At 34.5% G+C, this 20,125-nt stretch overlaps 1 protein-coding gene across 1 annotated transcript in view; it reads right to left on the bottom strand.

The window, feature by feature from the left end:
* Window positions 1–20,125, bottom strand: part of Diaph2 (diaphanous related formin 2) — an 821,535-nt gene that overhangs the window by 194,930 nt on the left and 606,480 nt on the right. The gene's annotated exons all lie outside the window — the stretch shown is intronic.

The following is a 20,125-nucleotide window of genomic DNA, read 5'->3' as shown; positions in this document are numbered from 1 at the left end:
TTATTACTTACTGTACAGTTTTTTGTTATCTGCAAAGTGGAAATAAAAAAAAAACAACTACCTCATAGGATTTTTGTGAGGAGAAATGAGGATTTTTGAGAGAAGTGTTTTAAGCATTTAAAGTACTTAGAACAGAGTTAAATATAATCAAGAAATTTTAGACTATGATGTTGATGGTAGTGGTTACAGTGCTACTGGTAATGATTACATCTAATGATGCAGAGCATAAAACAATCAGCACTGTTATCACAGAAGAGAAATATCTGCAAGTTTAGTCACTTTTTATGTGAAAAAATATTTCAAAATCTTCAAACATATTTCAAACTATTGTCTGTTTTATTTTGGTTAGATTATTTGTGGAATGTCAGTGAATGAATATATTTCAGTAGATGGTGTTAGAGAGAGTTGAAGTAAAATTATTGGCTGGAATAATATCAACTTCCTCAGAATTCAGACAAGTCACTAATACAGAGACATATCAACTACAAGTTCCTTCCATCAAGTTGTTCTGGTTTTATTTCCTGTTATGATTGATTAGATATACTTCATAGCATGTACAAACTATTTTGCCCAACTTACTTTGTTCCAGAAACCCTAAAGAAAAAGACTCAATTACAAGAATACATCTACAAGACTTTGCCTGAAGCAATCTATATTGAAATGTTTTTTCTTCATGTTAAAAGATATAATAGTTTAGGGCTAGGGCTGTAGTTCAGTAGTAAAGCATCCGCCTCACATGTGTGGGGAACTGGGTTTGATCCTTAGCATCCCATAAAAATAAATAAAGATATTGTGTATTTAAAAAAAGATACAATAGTTTAAAATATCCCTAAAAACACTTCCAAACTCTCCTGACTTGTGTGAGTTGATTTTCTTCTACAAAATCTAAATGAGCTGGGGATGGTCCTACACACCTGTGACCCCAGCTACTCAGGAGCTGAGGCAGGAGGATTGCAAGATTGAGGCCAGCCTAAACAACAAAGAAAGACCAGACCTTAAAAAATAAAAAGGAATGGGGATATAGTTCAGTGCTTTCCTAGTGTCAGTGAGCCTCTAAAGTGAGCCCATTGATTCAATCTCCAGTACTGAAAAACAACAAAAACCAACCAAACAAAAAGCCACACACTCTAAATGATTTGATCTTTTTTGGTATCTCCCCTTACATTACCCTTGTTAGGCTAATATCCCCTAGCAAAAGATTATGAGCACAAAACTGTCTGGCAACTGTACACCAACTCAAAGAAAACCATATAAAATAAACAGGAAAATAAGAATCAGAATTTTAGAACAGCTTCTCATACCCAGCTTTACTGTCAATTTGGGTTAGATAGTTCTTCGTGGTAGAGGTCGTCCTGTGCATTATAGGACATTTAGCAGCATCCTTGGCTTCTACCTACTAGATACCCAGTAGCATCTTTTTCAAATATGACAACCAAAAATGTCTCCAGAGATTACCAAATGTTGCCTAGAGGGGAAAACTAACTTGAGAACTACTAACTTAAGGGGTTTTAGAAACATAATGTACTCAGAAAAAAAAATATCACATACTACTACTCTGCAGAACCAATTGTCTTTTTACAGTCATGGAAAATGAGTTCTAAATGAGCATATATAATTACAAGGTTGGGAGGAGAACCCTTGTCTTTTCACTCATATTTTAGTGTCAGCTTTGTTCTTTAAGGAAAAATAAAATGTAGATGTGACACCAAAAGTATAAGCAATAGCCCCTCAAAAAAATAGACAAATTAGACTTCAACAAAATTCAAAGTTTTTGTTCATCAAGTTATACCCAAAGAAGGTGAAGAAACAACCCACAGAATGGGAGAAAATATCTGAAAATCATATATCTAATAAGAATATATAGGCCAAGCCAGGCACAGTGGTGTACTCCTGTAATCCCAGCTGCTTGGGAAGCTGAGGCAGGAGGATTACAAGTTCAAAGGCAGCCTCAGAAACTTATGGAGGCCCTAAGCAACTCAGTGAGACCCTGTCTCTAAAGAAAATACAAAAAGGGCTGGGCATGTGGCTCAGTGGTTGAGTGCCCCTGGAATCAAACCCCAATAAGAAAAAGAAAAAGAAAAAGAAAGAAAGAAAAGAAAAGAAAAGAAAAGAAAAGAAAAGAATAAAATATATAAAGAACATCTCAAAGAGAAATGAAGGGAAGGGAGGAGGGAATAGAAAAGACAGTGGAATGAATCTGACATTACTTTCCTATGTACATAAATGAATACACCACAGTGAATCTCCAGATCTTGTACAACCACAAGCCTAGAAACCTAATTAGAACAAGATGTACTCCATGTTTGTATAAATATGTCAAAATACACTCTACTGTCATGTATAACTAAAAAGAATTTTTAAAAGGTGAAAAAAATATATAAAGAACATCTACAACTCAATAAAATGGCAACTCAATAAAAATGTGCAAAGCATTTGCAAAGATATTTCTCAGAAACCATGAATATTGCTAATAAGTACATGAAAAGATGTTCAACATCATTAATCACTAGGAAGATACAAATCACAATCATATTGAATGGGCTGGAAGTATAGCTCAGCGGTAGAGTACTTGCCTAGTATGTAGAAGGTTCTGAATTCAATTCCCAATGCCACCAAATATGAAAATTAAAAAAAAATACATTGCTGTACTACTTCATACCCACTATGATGGCTATAGTAATTTTAAAAAAGAATAGAAAACAAATGAGGATGTGGAGAAATTGAAACTTTTGTGAATTACTCATGTGAATGTAAAATGGTGGTCATTTGGGAAAACTGGAAATTCTTTAAAACACTAAGCAGAGTAAATGGTAGCATAACCTGATTTGTTGGGATCCCCGGAGTCATGCCTCCCAACCTACAGGAGCATTGCAGTTACATGAGCATTATTCCTAACAGCTGAAAACTAGAACAAACTCAACTGTTTACCAACTAGTGAATGGATAAACAAAATACAGTACATATCCATACAATGGAATATTATTCAGCAATAAAAAGAATGAAATATTGATTCATACTAAAATTATGGATGAATCTCAAAAATATACCATAATTAATTAAGATGCCAAGCATAAAAGGTCACATATTGTGTGATTCCATTTATATGTAATGTCCAGAACAGGCAAATCCATAGAGACAGAAAGTGGATGCATGGTTGTGAGGAGGTGGAGGAAGGGTTTCTTCCTGGGGGTGATGAAATTCTTCTGGAATTAGTGGTGATGGTTGCACAACCTTGTGAATATACTAAAAACTACAGAACTGTATACATTAAAAGAAAATTTTATGATATATAAATTACATTTCAAAAATTAAATTGAACATTTAAAAAATAGATATCTGAGAAAGGCAGGATTGAAATAAAATAATAACTCATGGAAAAAGAAAGACAATGTGAAAAGGTATCATATATTCAGACCCTCATGCTAATAAGCTGTATGACTTTTGGTCAGTAACATAAGATGCAAGCAGCATAGGAAAGAAGGTTAATGTCATGCATATGTTATTACCTGTCAAATCTCTCATGTGCTAAAGAATCACAAGATCTCAGTGGACTCTTGTATTAATAATCTAATGGGGTATGTTAGCTGTAGATTACTGTCATTAGGGATCTTCACTAAAAGTTCATTAAAATGGAGGGAAAAGATCCCAACTGTTATCTTGCATTTGTATTTCTTCTTCTGGTAATATGAAATATATATTTGGTCTTCCCAGTTTCCTGGCATACAACTCCTGAAATCCTTGGAATCTCCAAAGTAATAGTGTCTTTTAGTAGGCTAATAAGATTAAAAGTGGTTGGTAGCCCATTCAGAGCTTCTGGAAAAATAAAGGGAAGATTAAAAAATGGAATTTTCAATTTCAAATTCCAATCTGGGGAGAGAAGAGGGACAGAAGGTTAAAATGATCACCAATGGCCAACACTTTAATTAATCATGCCTTTGTAATGAAACCTCCATAAAACCCCAAAAGGATTGGGTTCAGAGAGTTTGCAGACAGATAAATATGTGGGGGCTTGCAGGAAGATCAACAGGAACATGTCCCTGTGCTGGGAGGGTGGTATACTCTCCTTGGAGACAACTCCAGGGAGACAGAAGCTCCTGCAATTGGGACTCTTCCAGACCTGGCCCTGTATAACTCTTCATCTGGCTGTTTATTGTATCCTCTAAATATTGTTCATGGTAAACTGGTAAACATGTTTCCCTGAGTTCTGTGAGCCATTCTAGCAAATTAATTGAAAAGCTGCAGTGAGGGTGATGGTGGTGAGGGCTGTCCGGGGAACCCTGAATTATAACCAGTTTCACAGGTCAAACAAACCTAGGCCTGGTATCTGAAGTGGGAAGAGAAGCAATCTTGGGGACTGAGCCATCAACCTTTGGGATCTAACACTATAGTGCTTGAGTTGACATGGATTAGAGCACACCCAGCTGGTATCATGATTACAAAATTGTTTGCAGGTAGGGAGAAACATCCACATGTTTTAGAGCCATAAAAGTCTTCAATGTATGAAACATGATATGTCAAGAGCTTTGTAATGTTTTGAACAACCAATAAAAAAAAGTCTTCTGTGTTGATTATTGTGGTGGAAGAGCAGAGGGAAAACAATTTTTCTACACACGTCTTTATTCTGATAATAAGAGCTACTCTAACGATAATCTATTATGTAGTAGGTATTTTAAAAACAAAACTTCTAAAGCTATATAAAAAACAAACTTGTCAAGTGGGTATGATCTCATTTTAAAGATGGGGACACAGCTTTATGTAGGTTAAGTGACTTGCCCATGGTCACACAGGTACTTAAATACTACAAACACCTAGAGTTGTTAGGCATCCACATCTGTTGTCATTTTCATTATCATGATGCCCCTCAAGTAGAGTTACCAGAAAAATTATAGGATGCTTGGTTAAATTTGAATTTCAGAAAAATCATTATTTTTTTTTCTGTAAGTATGCCCTATACAATATTTGGGATATGCTTCTACCAAAAAAATCATATAATATTTAGGATGCTTTGATACTAAAAGTTATTCATTGTTTAAAATTCAACTTTAAATGGGCATCCTCTATTTTCATTTGATAACTCTGACTGTCCTATTCTCAAGAATCTGTTTATGTTTTACAAGCATCATTTGATAAAAAAAGATCATCTAATGAAGGCAGTAGAAATGGTTGCCCTAAAACATTCAAATCCAAACAATATTTTGAGAACATAAATTTTGGTATAGATTATTCATAGGCATTATGTTATACACAAACTTGAGTCATGCTATTTCTGCTACATTCCCAATATATTCCTTTTTAACTTGTTTTTGAAAATATAATAATAAAACTAAAAATACCAGTTTATATAAAAGTCAAAATTCATGTAATCTGATGTAAAAGAAAATAAGGCAATATCTAATGTCAAAGAATTTCTAATTGAGAAATTTGGCATATGTAAACAGATTAAATTTCTGTATAAGAGGGAGGCTTGCAAAGAGTACTACTAAATCAACATAAATGAAGATCTATCTAGTAAAGGATAAAAAAGACCATAATTTTATACCTTAAATGTCTCAGAAATAGATTTAACTACAAAACAGTCACAAAATCTGTAATGGCATGTATGATCCTAAAGAGGCCAAAAAAGAAGAGGAAAATAATTTCTGTAGTTTGGCATTAATGAATACAAATGCATACACATACAAAAGCATGTATTTTTCAAGCAACAGAAACTGTGGAGTAAAATTCTGTCCTGATGTCAATAGTTCTGTTTTCATGGAAAGGCCTCATACTGAGAAGAAATCATAGTCCCTTTTTACTATTAAATCCACCTTAGGAAATTAGGAGTGGGAAACAAAAGCTTATTTAATTCCCATTTTTTATGAAAAAAATGTAAAAAAAAAATCCAAAAGGGTCTGGGACTTAGCTCAATGGTAGTGAGTTTGCCTAGCATGTGCAAGGCTTAAGTTCTATCCCCAGTGCTACAAAACCAAACCAAAAGAAACAAAGGGAGGGAGGGAGATCTTAAGGATATTTTCATATCAACAATCTTCACTTTTACTAGAATGAAAGATAAGATTTTCAGTTTTTGGGCTAGGAATATGGCTCTGTGGTAGAACATTTGCCTGGCAAGCATGAGGACCTGGGTTTAATCCCCAGCACTACAAAAATAAATAAAAGCAAAAACAACAAATATATGTGCACATATAATTTACATTATAAAAAAGATTTTAAAGATTTTTGACTTACTCTTCTAAAAATGTAAAAATAGAGAAGTCTTTTGGAGGACCGGATATATTTTTATCAAATAAAAGAACAAAAACAAAAGGAGCAAATTTAAGTTCAGGTTAAAAAAATCCTTATATAATTGATTATGATTAACAATACTTTATTACTTATCCAACTTCACTAAACATTTTAAAACACTAACTTATGACTACTTAAACATCATTCTCCAGTAAACATCAATCATTAATTTTCAGGGTTGGGAACATCACCAACTGATTAGATTCTGTCATTAGAAACGTGTTCTGTTGAAAGGAAGCTAATTGAAAAAGTGTATTGGTAGTAACCTTATACTAGATGAGAAAAATGTTTACAGAAAAAAGAATCTCAGTTTTACTGGCATATCTGTTCTTCAAGAGTCAGTAAAAAGTACAAAAGGAACAAGATATAATAGAAAATCTGTCTAGGATTACTACAAATATTCACCAATTTATTTTAAATATCTCACTGAAATCTCTATGGCCTTGTTGAAAGTTTGAATAAATTAAAACTCTTATTTCCCTTGTTGTGCATAATTAACAAATGAGACCTATGGACCAAAAAATGTCATGTAAACAAACAAACAAACAAACAAACAAAAAACCCACCACCATGTAAATGCTAAGACCTCTCATTTATTCCAATTAAGCTTAAAAAAATGGATGAAATTGATTTTAAAAAATTGCAAGCAGCTTAGAAGTTAGCTTCATTTCTGTCAGGTATATAGGAAGCAAACATCTTCCAATTTTGTGGTAGCTGAATACACAACCACAACCACTGTTACCACATTCCTTATTTACATTGCTTCCAGGGGCTTTACTATTCCAGTGTTGACCTCACTTTGCCAGTATCATGACCTTACTGAAAAGCTGACGGTGTATTTCAGGGAGAGAGAAGTGGAATAATTAGGAGTATGGATACTCCAGTCAGACAAATCTGGTTTCAAATCCAAGCTCTGTCACTTAACCTAAAATCTATGTCACCTTGATCAAGGTAATTACTTCATCTTTTTGAGCTTCAGTTACCAAATCTATAGGAAAGAGATATTGCTTATTAAATCACAGGGTTGTTAAACAGATTAAGTGAAATAATGCTTTTATAAAACATTTAAGACAATACCTGCTATAGAAGAAATGCTCCTTACATGGCAACTGTGATAATTATGTATAATAGAAGCATTTGAAATTTTGAACAGTAAGAAACTGGTAATTTACCACATTTGTTTTCAATTCTGCATAACACCCTCCCCCTTACTTTTGGGAATGTTCTATAACCAAAAGTGCACAGTCCTGGTTCAGTCATCCTTCAAAAACATACTAAATGTGATGATGATGATGATGACGATGATGATGATGATTTGCAGTGCTGGGGATCTAACCTAGGGTTGCTAGATATGTGCTCTACCATTGATCTATACCCCAAAGCTCTTACACAATTTTTAACTGTACCATATTACTGGCATCAATTTTTAACTGTACCATATTACTGGGGGGAAATGTGTGTGTGTGTGTGTGTGTGTGTGTGTATGTGTGTGCATATATATGTGTGTGTGTGTTGTGTGTATATACTGAGCATTCCTAGTGTGAAAATCCCAAATATGAAATGCTCCAATATCAAAGTATTTTGATTTGGGATTTTTAGACTAGGGATACTCAACCAAATATATTATATAGGAATATTTCAAAATTCAAGAAACTCTGAAATCTGAAACACTCTGGGTCCCAAGCATGTTGGATAAGGGAACTCAACCTGTATCACTTGGCCTTCATGAAAGCAAACAAACAAACAAACTGGAAATCTATTCATTTTCCCTTCTGGGTTTTGAATCATTCTGGTTACATGTGCAGATATATACTCAGCGAGGCTTTTATTATAGTATCAGAAACTGTATGACAGTAGAATCACATAACCATAAAAGAATGTAAATTAGAGTTTCCTGATGAACAAATTGGTAACTCTGGTGCCAGAGGCATACTATGATGACACTGAGGAGTATTTCTTCATTCATCAGGGATGTTAGAAGGATTTCTAAATGATACTGAGACAAATTATTTGTTTCTTAGTATGTATTATATTGAAAAAATTTATAGACTAAACATGAATCAATGTTATTTTTAATAAAAATTAAACAAAAATATACAATTCTCTCCACATTTTTAAATTTTGAATTAGCACCTGATTCTCACCTTAGCTTTTATTTAAATTATACTTTCAAAATATTGTTTAACTTTGCATTTTATGCTAGTTACTTTAAAGCTTCAAATTGCTTCTTCCAATCACTTCTTTCTGAAATAACATAGAATAGTTAAAATTTAAACCACAGAATTCCTGTCATGGACTCTATAAATTTCTATATTTCCTAGGTAAGTATGATGATTTTAGGGCTTCATTTTTTAATGCATCTCAGGTATAAGCATTTTAAAAATTCTTGATCTGTAATTTTATGCCCAGAGTTCAAATAATGGGAAAGTGAACTATTCATGTTGCTCATTTAAAGTCAGGCAAGACCCCAAATGCAAACATTCTAAATAAATAGCATACCCTAGTGAACACAGGAGGGCATTGAGGGGTGAGAGAGATGGTTTAAATCCCACTAGGGACTACTATGCTTTATTCCTTTGGGACTTTTACTTAACTGTGCTGTGAGAAGTCCTAGGCACCACAAGAAGTCAAACATGTGGTAGAAAGTGGGTGGGCAAGGCATTTACTTCTGACAGAAGGGCATTCTATAGAATCTGGCTAGCAAACATTCCTGGGCAGGTAGTCTACTGGTTACTATACCTAAGGCAGTGTTGCCCTTCACCTGACTGGAGGACTCAGGGGTACAATCTTCATGACTGGCTAATTTTAAAATTAGTGTGGGCCAAAGAGAAGGGATATACTTAAAATGGCTACAATTGGATCCATTTAAGATTGAATACTATATTCTGAAAATGGACCACCAGACTTTCTATTTCTCACAGTGCTAAACCTGGTTTCTTGACCTGTGAAATACCTGTACTTCTTAGTGTTTATTTGAGTTAATGAGAAACTACATACAAAGCTATTAAGCACAGTGACTAGTACTTAAAAATAATTCATCAAGTGTTATATAATTTGTCAATTATAATTTATCAGTTATAGTTTATCAGTTCTTATTATTATATCATTTCACATTTGGGCAATATATACATTTTCAGGGTCTGGTGTCCCATTTCCTCCAGCCTAGGAACATTCTTGCATATGTTCATGCACACTGAAAAAAGGAAAAAGATTATTTTTGATATGGAAACTTGTAATATCAGGTAAAAATAGGAAGAAAGAAAACACACATAATCTCTTACCCACAGTAGGACAGTAGGACTTGCCTTCCTGAGCCATGAGATAAAAGAAATAGGTAGAATGAAAAAGAGGAAGTTTTAAGGGAAAATTCTTCTATTAAGAATCCATCTTAATGAATCTAGAAAAAAATCATAGACTAATTGCCAATTGAGCTACTAAAGAAATTCATGTGTGGTTTTACTTGAAGTAAACACATTACTTTACTATAGTATAAACTGGGATGACATTTGCAAGGGGAAAGGAGTAGATTTTTGGGGAGGGGGTAGTTACTGTTTTTTAGTTTTGTTTTGTTTTTTTAACATTTGGAGTTAGTTCTGTTATCTCCCTGAGAATGAAGTACACAGTCCAAGAAAATGCCATTTGATTTGAAACTTAGGAGTTTGCCTTTATTTCTTTAGTGACCATTTATCTGAGAATGGGGAAGATTCACTTAATCTGCCCAAAGGTTTACAGAGGGTCCAGGAAAATTAGCCCATGCTCAGTCCTCTAACCCAGACACTTTTTCCCATTATTCCTCATATGAGTCTGTTAGTCCTGCTGGAAAACCTTCACTGAGGGATTTCAAGTAGAAGATAAGATTAATGGTAGAAAGTTGTTGTTTATTCATGTAGTTCTCATGAAGTCATGACAAGATGTACTGATGAAAAGGTGGTACTGATCAGTGAACTACAATTATAGTCACAGTGTCACTTCCTTATCCCAAAGGTGTCCTGTGCATAACAATGAGGAAAGGTAATTCTATACATGACAGCTTTTCATCATCTTACAAAAAATGTTGTGTCGTTATTTTAAAAATTCTTTCTCCTTCTCTTTTGCTCTGCTTTATATAGTTACCTAACTCATTCTTTGCTTTAATTGTTCTGACTGCTAGTGACCCTTCTACAATTTTCTTTTTAAAATTGCTTTTATTTTTTAAATACATGACAGCAGAATGCATCACAATTCTTATTACACATTCAGAACACAATTTTCATATCTCTGTTTGTATATAAAGTATGTTCACACCAATTCATGTCTTCGTACATGTACTTTTTCCACCATCATTGCTAACCCCCTGCCCCCTCCCTTTCCCTTCCACCCCTCTCCCTATCTAGAGTTTGTCTATTCCTCCCATGCTCCCACTCCCAACCCCACTATGAGTAAGTCACCTTATATCAGAAAACCACTTGCCTAGGACCAAGGTGAAAGAGTTGCTAGAAAAAACAGATCCCAAGGTATGCTACCACTAAATGATGTGTAACTTGGGCTGAGATTAGTTATTCATTAATTTAAGTGGGTGAAAATCCTAAGAAATATCAAAAGCTAAGTGGTAAGTAGTTTTGCTTCCATTTTAGAATGATTGCATCAAGTTACAAATGGGAAACTTGAACAAGGAATTGAACAGCCAGATGATCAGAGGCGGGGAAAAACCTACATAAGATGGTGGCAAAGATTCATTAGAATTTTCAACTGCAACCAGGGACAAATTAAGGCTTTCCACTAAAGAAAGGAAGGATACCTTCTCTTTAATTAACCTCAAACAACATTAGACATTCCCTTTCTATAGTTTCACTGTGTTTAAAGGGCATCTTGGATTGAAGGAGTCATGACAAATGCTCAGGGCAAAGAATTTTCAGCTGCAGCAACCAGACTCTCAGAGTCAGCCTCTCCAAAAACTTTATTAGTACTGTAATACTGTTAAACTTTTTTCTTTCCTAGAGATTTCCACTTATTATGGTACAAGTGACCTTTAAAGTTCCTCTTATGAAAGATCTCATGAATACTTCATCAACCAATCAAGTATGATCGTAACAGAGAGGTATAACTTTCTTCCTCGCTGGAGTAATTGAAACCTTGATTAGCTTGCTCAAGTAGTTAGGTGCCTCAGTAATATACACTGAACAAATATATTGATACTGTTGCTAGATATGGATTAAAGTCATGCTTATTAACCTATGTAAATATGGTAAAATAATCACAGATGTATTATGGGCTAGAGGTAACCTACTAAATCAAATAAAACAAAACAGTTTCTCTCTTCTTTGTTTCCTAGGATCCTATGTTCCTTCCTTCCTATAGACAGTATTTCTCTTCTTCTTCTTTTCTTGTTTAGATTATACTTCTCTCCTAAATTTTAATTTTCACTTTCCCCTAAAGCTCTGTCCTTGTCTCTGCCCTGTTTTGTCTGTCAGAGAATCCATCTCTTCCTGCTCATAGCTGGGGGGAAAAAGCCCTTCCAATAGTCACAAGACCTTCCATAATTTGACCCTCAATTACCTCTCTGGATTCATCTCTTCCTTGGCCATTCTGCTCCAGTCCCACTGATCTCCTTCACTCCGCATGAGCATTTAGAGTATGTTTCTTCTAGGCCTCAGATACCTCCATCAGGTTACTGTTTCAATTTCTTCTCATCAGTGAGGCTCTCCTTGAACACCTTATACTAAATAATCCCCTAAACAATTCTTTGCCCCCTCTTCCCTACTGTTGTCTTCATAACTAACATAAAAGGTCAAACCCTAGTTAAACTTGATACTCCAAACATTTTCTAAGAATTAGCAGCTGGATCTAGTTGATTTACATAATAACAGTTTTCAGTCTGGGAATTGGCAAAACATTAAATTACCAAGAACATTTTCACACATAGTTCCCCACACACCTCATATTTCTTTATTGTGGAAAATCTTTGTGGCCTTGAGAAAAATATTATCCACATTGGAATGGTGTTTTTTCCTTAATCATCTATGGGTTATGGTTCACTGACACATACATTTATTTTCTAAAAAATGCCAATTCATAGGGTTTCTGAGGCCTGATAGCCATGACATTTGTCACACTGATGTAGCTCAATCTTCTTCTGAGAACATTAATTTGGATAGAGATTAGAATTTACATAGAGCCCCCAAGGTTAAAAGAAAAGATGCATTCTAATTTTGAAAATGAGGTTTTTGTTTAAAGTGAGAGACTTGCAGGATCCATGAACTACACAGATTCTTTACTAATCTTTTGGGTTTGGGTGGATAGTTTATACAAAATGTTCCTTGCGTTGATTTGTATGAGTGATTCCCTTTTAGCAGAGATCTGGTGCAGGTGAGGGAAACCAGTTGAAGTGAACTTAAGGAAGTGTTCATGGAAGTAGCCTTCTTGTGTTCAGTACAACCAGCTTACTATTCAGCCTCCTTAGAAACAAATAAAAAATGAATCTATCTTGCACATGTGGTACATATCTGGAGTTTTGACAGACAAACAGATCTTTGCACACCAGCATGGTCATGAAGAGAATATCAAAGGTAAATTATTCAAAACAAGAAGAAAGAAAAAAGACTGTTATGTGCAAATCTCCTTGGATATTAAACTTGCAGTTGGTTACAAAGCGGTCATGCACTGATAATGAAGGCTGGCTGTGATCCCCAAGGCCTTCTTTTAAAATTTGCCTTACAACTGCAAAAACATGTGATCTGAAGTTGGAAGAAAAACTGTCTCTCCAGTCACAGTCCATTAGAATGCTGAACTATGATTAGCTAGAAGTTAATCTGCAATCTTTAGCATGGAAAAGGTTTTCAAAAGCTGCAGGTTTCTACAGACATTTTTCATAGTAGGTATGTGAGTACCCTTTTTTCCATCTGGGAAAGAAAAACAATTGAGTTCAACATGTCTCTATGGACCTGTATTTGATTAAAATCTATTAAGCACTTTGAGTGACTATAGGAAATTAATTAGTAACCTTTTTTTTGAACCAAAGGAAGAAAATGAAATTCTAAAGTGACTGATAACCACACTTTAATGGGAAAATGTCTAGGGGAGGTATGGAAGGAGGAAATGACAAAACAAGTACTATGTTACAGGTCTGAGACCTGAAACCTGACTTCACTGCCTTAACACTGTCACCATCTTAGAAAATGGAAGAGGGAAAGCACAATCTATCTATCTATCCATCTCTCTCTCTCTCTCTCTCTCTCTCTCTCTCTCTCTCTCTCTATATATATATATATATATAATTATAATAATATATATAATTATAATAATATATATAATTATAATAATATATATAATTATAATATATATATATATATATATATATATATATATATATATATAATTTTCTTTGGCAGTGTTAGGGATGACACCAGGGTCTCACACAAGTGCACTTTCAGTGAGACATAGCCCCAGATCCTTAATAAGGACTTTTATGAGACCTCTTTGGGTGGGATGAGAAACACCTTAGAGACAGATAAGCATTTCAAACTATCTTTTTTCATTTTTTAAAAATTTTTTTATTATTGGGCACTAGTCATTCTGCTGTCCTGTAGGACAGTAGAACTTATTCCTCTTATATAGCTGTATTTAAGTATCCATTTTCATCTTTTTCTTTTTTCTATTATTAGTTGTTCAAAACATTACATAGCTCTTGACATATCATATTTCATACATTTGATTCAAGTGGGTTATGAACTCCCATTTTTCCCCCATATACAGAATGCAGAATCACATCGGTTACACATCCACATTTTTACATACTAGTGTCTGTTGTATTCTGCTTTCTTTCCTATTCTCTACTATCCCCCCTTCCTTCCCCTCCCCTCCCATCTTTTCTCTCTACCCCATCTACTGTAATTCATTTCTCTCCCTTGTTTTCCCCTCCCTTTCCCTTCAGCTCCTCTTATATGTAATTTTGTATAACAATGAGGGTCTCCTTCCATTTCCATGCAATTTCCCTTCTCTCTCCCTTTCCCTCCCACCTCTGTCCCTGTTTAATGTTAATCTTCTTAATAAGGACTTTTATGAGACCTCTTTGGGTGGGATGAGAAACACCTTGGAGACAGATAAGCATTTCACACTATCTTGACAAGTAGAATCACAGACTCACAGAACAAGAAAGACATTCAAAAATACTTGCTCTGGTCCTGTGTCTATAAATATGGTTCCATGACTTCCCTCAGGAATCTTTTCTGGTATGTAGTCACTGGTAAAAGGAAACAGTTCCTTATGTATCATGAAAAGATGTCAGTTTTTTGAGCCTGTATTGTATCTATTAGTCTCTGTAAAAAAGAAACCTGGTCAATATCTTTACTAAAAAAAATTTTCATGGAAGTATAACTTATCCCCATGAATCATTATGGTGCCACAAAAGTAAAGCTAAGGCAATGAAGAAAAATTCTTTAGTTTACAGAGTGAACAATAGGGGGAGAGATGAGTTAGAGAGGCCCTTGGGAAAATCTATTTGGACTCCAAATTAAGCCACTCAATGCCCCTTTATAGAATAAAAATTTATCACAGAGGTTTCTTTCCATAAATTTAACAATGCTTATGTTTGTCTCTGCATCTTCTCTACTTGCTGCACATTATTGTTAAATTATAGGCTTCTCCATCCTTACATGCCTTCTCCAAAAAGAAGAGGACAAAGCTAGAAACAATAAGAGATGTGTTGTCCAATACCAACTAGTTTTCAATGTTCTAATTCTCCTAAAATATTATAGCACATGCTTTGTAGCACTTAAAAGTGCAACTGTAAATTTATAAGACTGGTTCCAATACAACTGTTGAAATCATGAATCCTGTCTTTGGGAAGGAATTAACTTTTTTTTTTTTTTTTTGGTGAGACCATTACTCAGTGGTTGAAGCTCCTCTCTTAGGGTTGACCTCTGAATCAAGTGAAATCATTCTAATTACTTAGATTTACACTAATTTTGACCAGAGGTTTTTTTTACCTGGTTGTATCACATATCTTATTCCTGAAGCTTAGCTCTAGCATATGTCTGGATTGTCAGTGACCTGCAAGGCTAAGGCAGGAAGATCACAAGTTTGAGACCAGCCTCAGGAACTTAGTGAGGCCCAGCAACTTAGTGAGAACTGTCTCAAAATTTAAAAGAAAGAAAAAGAAAAGAACTTGCCTCAATATCACTTTTGGCTATTTCCAAAAATCAAATCCATTCTAAAATTGCAAAGATTATGTATGGATGGAAAGATCAAAATTATATGGCATAACTCTTAATGAAATCAAGAACAGGAGTTCTGTAAATATTTAAGGCAATGCCATTATCTTTCAGTAAAGAAAACAAAATATATAAAACTCCTTTGATTCTAGACATTCCTGATTTGTCTTCTTTAAAAAATAGTCACACCTCATATACTGCATGATGCATAGTTAATATTGTTCCACTTAAAATTAATCTTTTTCAAGAGAATTTGTGTATGTCTTTATCTATGATACTTGCTTGATGTCTTTAATTTATATTTTACTAATTCCTAACTGAACTTGATCCTATTTATGATGCAACATACACATTAACTAAAATTTTATTTTCTTATTTTTTTGGGGGGGTACCAGATTTGAACTCAGGGATACTTGATCACTGAGCCACATCCCCAGCCCTATTTTTTTGTATTTTATTTAGAGACAGGGTCTGCCTGAGTTGCTTGGCACCTCACTGTTGCTGAGGTTGGCTTTGAACTTGTGATGCTCCTGCCTCAGTCTCCTGACCACTGGGATTACAGGCATACGCCCCAGCACCCAGCTCTATTTTCTTTTTTAATGAAGTGTTAGAAATCTCTCTGGACATATTGCCATTTATCTATCCTTTGGGTGATGGGAGATTCAGGGAAAGGAAGAAGAGGCAAGGAAGCAATAAATCTAAGAGAAAGTAACATGATTAATATCCAGTGATGTCTTCACTGAGATACTAAAGCTATTTACTCATTCATTGTCTATCATGTATTGTCACAGCGTGTTCTAGTCCCTGGGGGAATAAGTAATAAGTATGATAGGCAAGACTTCTTCACTCATGGCACTTAGAGGTCATCCAAAGAAGCAGTAGCAGTGTTAGTCTTCTTTTGGTCTGTCTCTCAGACTCAATTGGGGCATTATCTTACTCTCACCTAAACCAGTATTCTAGATCATCATCATCATTATTTTTCAGTACCAAGGACTGAACCCACAGGCACTGAGCCACATCTCTAGCCTATTATTATTATTATTATTATTTTATTTTGAAACAGGGTTTCACTAAGTTGCTTAGGGCCTCCATAATTTGGCTCTGAACATGCTATCCTCCTGCCTCAGCTTTCCAAGATGCTGAGATTACAGATGCATGCTTCTAAGCATGGCTAGATCGTACTTTTTAAAATTATCATTGAGAATGAATGTCACACGAGAGGGAATAAACACCTCAGCAAATAAAGAGATATTTCTTTTTCTTATTCTTGGATATGGACACTGATTCTGTTTTTGAAGTAAATGAAAATGACCTTGCTCAATTTGCTCTTCACAAAGCTATCTTGATCACCAGAATGCTGTATTCATCTAAGTAGAAAGTGGTTATTTGCTGCTATGTTGCCCTATCTTCCAAATTATTGAGAGAAAGATGTTCTTCCAGTAATTATGGGATAAAACCTCTCACTTTATTGATGATATCTGAACAATCAGGGTCATTTTCATATGTAGAGAAATATCTCTACAATTTCATATGTAGAGAAATTTATATATATATATATATATATATATATTATATATATATATATATATATATATACATATATACATATATATATATAATTTAAAAATTAATGGAAACTAAGCAACACATAATAGGAACCCTGATGAGGTATGAAAAGGTACAGGAACACAGCACTCAGTTGTCCACAAATTAACCCTGATACCAGTGTATAATATTGCTGGTAAGGGAAATGAAATTTTCAGTAATTAGAAGACAGAAGACAGCAAGGCTATCTTTAAAATTTCTCCTTCCTTAAACTGGAGACTCTGAGGGAGGGCTGCTTCTCACTAACCACCACCACATGATACATACATCCTTTCTTATCTATAATGAGTCTGTTGCACATTCAACCTGCATTCAGATATCTGCATATTTCCATTATGCACATTTGTTTAAGCCTGGCTTAGTTTTACAGCCTCTAAAAGGGCAGACTCTGTGTTGGTTTAGTTTGCTTCAGGAGTGGTATTCTATTCAGATAAGTAGTTTTAACTGTAAGCTTAATAGAGTACCTGATACAAAGGAGGCATATAATAACTATTTCTTAAGGAAGACAGTGCTGGTTAATTAAGTGTAAATACTAGCCTAGCACATATATGTGATAAAAACATTCTTACTTAGAGTTTTCCTCTTTGCTAGTTTGGCCTTTTTGAAAAGCTATGTTTCATTTGTGGGCTGAACAACTACAAGTGCAGAGGCAGATTCACTTATAAATTCAGGCCTCACAAATCTGGATCTTTCCTTGTTTAAGTAATATATACAAACCTGAAAAAAAAATCTGATGAAGCATAAGAGAAGAACTACAAGTTTGAGAAATGCCAAGCAATGAACAAAAGATGGATAATTAATTTCAAGGAAAATTGGATTAAGGGCTAGAACTATATCTATGGACCTGAAGTGAATATTTAAAGGGCAAGGTTTATTAGATAACTTCCAGATTTCCACAAGTCAGAAAAACAGGACTTGTGTTTATGCTTAAAGAAACTCTGAGAATTTAAAATGATTTAAAGGTAAGGATGGCAAAGCAATGAAGTCAAGTCAAATTAAGAAATGGGTATCTCTAGAAAATTATTTGAAAGATTAGCTAGTTAGTTATTGAAGGGTTAGGGAAAATATACCAGAAGCCTGAGTTATGATATAAACCAATAGAGAATGTCTAAGTTTCTATTCTAGTATAATCTGGTTCCATAGGTATTCATGTTTGAGTCATTCAATTATAAAACAAGAAAAATAAAATGAATATATAATTTCATGTCTCTCTTTGACACCTTGAATCTTGGGTTTGCTACAGCAGAAAGAGTTGATCTATGAAAATATCTGAAAACAATATAGTTTGGATCATTTAAAAATTCGATTTGAATGATACAGAGGTAGGAATCTGAGGTATTCTATTTTAAAATCCTTTTTTCTAAACTAGAAATAACAAGGGCACTGCTATATACTAGTGATTGCATTCTGGGAAGCAAGCCATTCCATCTGTATATGCAAACTCTAGCTACATTCCACAATGTAAAACACATCTCACTTGTGATTATATCCTTGATGATGACCTAGATTTGGCCAATTACCACTCTTACTTACTGATGGGAATATCCCTTTCTGACTATGCTAATGATCTACTGCCCTCTCCTTTACCTCCCTCCTCTCTGGGTAATATGCCATTATTTATAGAGGAGTTTTCTGGCCTCATCATGAATCTTCTGCTTAAGTTGCCTTATTTATTGGTATAAAGGGATTTTTCCATTAGTCTTGACATATTGGACAAATAACTAACACAAGGATTTAGGGAGTTTATAGACACACTGAATTTTATTTCCTGTACAAAACTTTGCAATAATAGACGTCATATTTTTAGGCTTGACTTCTTTCAATGTGAACTTCCAAATAAAGACTTTTTGACTCATGGATATTCTGGTGCAATGAAATCTCAATGATACTTTCTGAATACTGTATGTTTATACTAAGCATCCATGAAGGTAAAACAGGACACTCTTTGTTACACCTAAGCAATTTAGTATGACTAGATTTTATCCCATAAAATTTATGACTATTTCAGTTCTTTTAAATTACCAACTCCCCAAAAAGAGAGAAGTTGAATTTTTTCTTCTCTTCAAAGGGTCTTTGAAGATGGCAAGACCTAGAGAAAGTAGAAAGATCAGGTATATGTTTGAAGAATAGTCCTTCTGTAATAATTTTTATCATGAAGAGAAAAAAATCCTAGAGACACAAGCAGGTGAGTTACTGGCTATGGATAAATAATGAATTTTTAAAGGGTCATAGCTGGTCATAAATGAATAGTAAATCACAAAGTGACAGTGGCAAAGGAGAGGTTTGCTACAAGAATGTACAAATAAAATGGAGTAATGTTAAGATACTTCTTATAGTTAGCTCTGCTCAAGTGTCACACCTAGAAAGGATTTTCACTTTGGGATTTTATAACTTAAAAGAGTGAAGGGGGTAAAGGTAGACAAGTTTTTAAGTACTTCACCCAAATAATTGCTGAATCAATGGTGATGAAGAATCAAAGGAGTGACTAAAATAATGTCAGGCTTGGGTAAACTAGCAGAGAGGGAGAGAAGGGAAGAGAAAAAGCAAACAGCTAGAGGGTTTTGAAGCATTAATCAAAAAGTCCATTTATTATTAGATTTCTAGTATGGGGGCAGCATGACTACCAATTACAAACATGGTTACCAATCAATAAATATTTGCTGGTTACTTCTATGTGCCATACACTCTGCTAATAAAAATTAAAAGACAACTGGACACATTTACTCCAGAGACACTCATGGAATAAAAAAGGCTGGTCTGTACATCACCAATTATAATAAACAGGGTGTTATAACAACCATATTCACAATGTGATATGAGTATACAAAATAAGGAGCAATTAATTCTCCCTGGAGTTAGGGAGACAGTATTAGGCAAGACATAACTGAGAAAGTAGCCATTAAATGGAGTCTTGAAGGATGAAAATTATTTCACCAAGTGGAAGAAAGATTGCAAGTTTGATGGCACTCCAAGCAAAGTATAGTGATTGAGAGGAGTTAGAATGTGAAAGGTTTCCAAATGCTAGTTTAGTCTATACAGTCACCCATGAG

Source organism: Urocitellus parryii, chromosome X (assembly GCF_045843805.1).
Source record: "Urocitellus parryii isolate mUroPar1 chromosome X, mUroPar1.hap1, whole genome shotgun sequence".
In the NCBI taxonomy this organism is placed as follows: Eukaryota; Metazoa; Chordata; class Mammalia; order Rodentia; family Sciuridae; genus Urocitellus; species Urocitellus parryii.
Note: the sequence above shows the minus strand (reverse complement) of the source record. Positions and strands in the feature narration are given on the sequence as shown.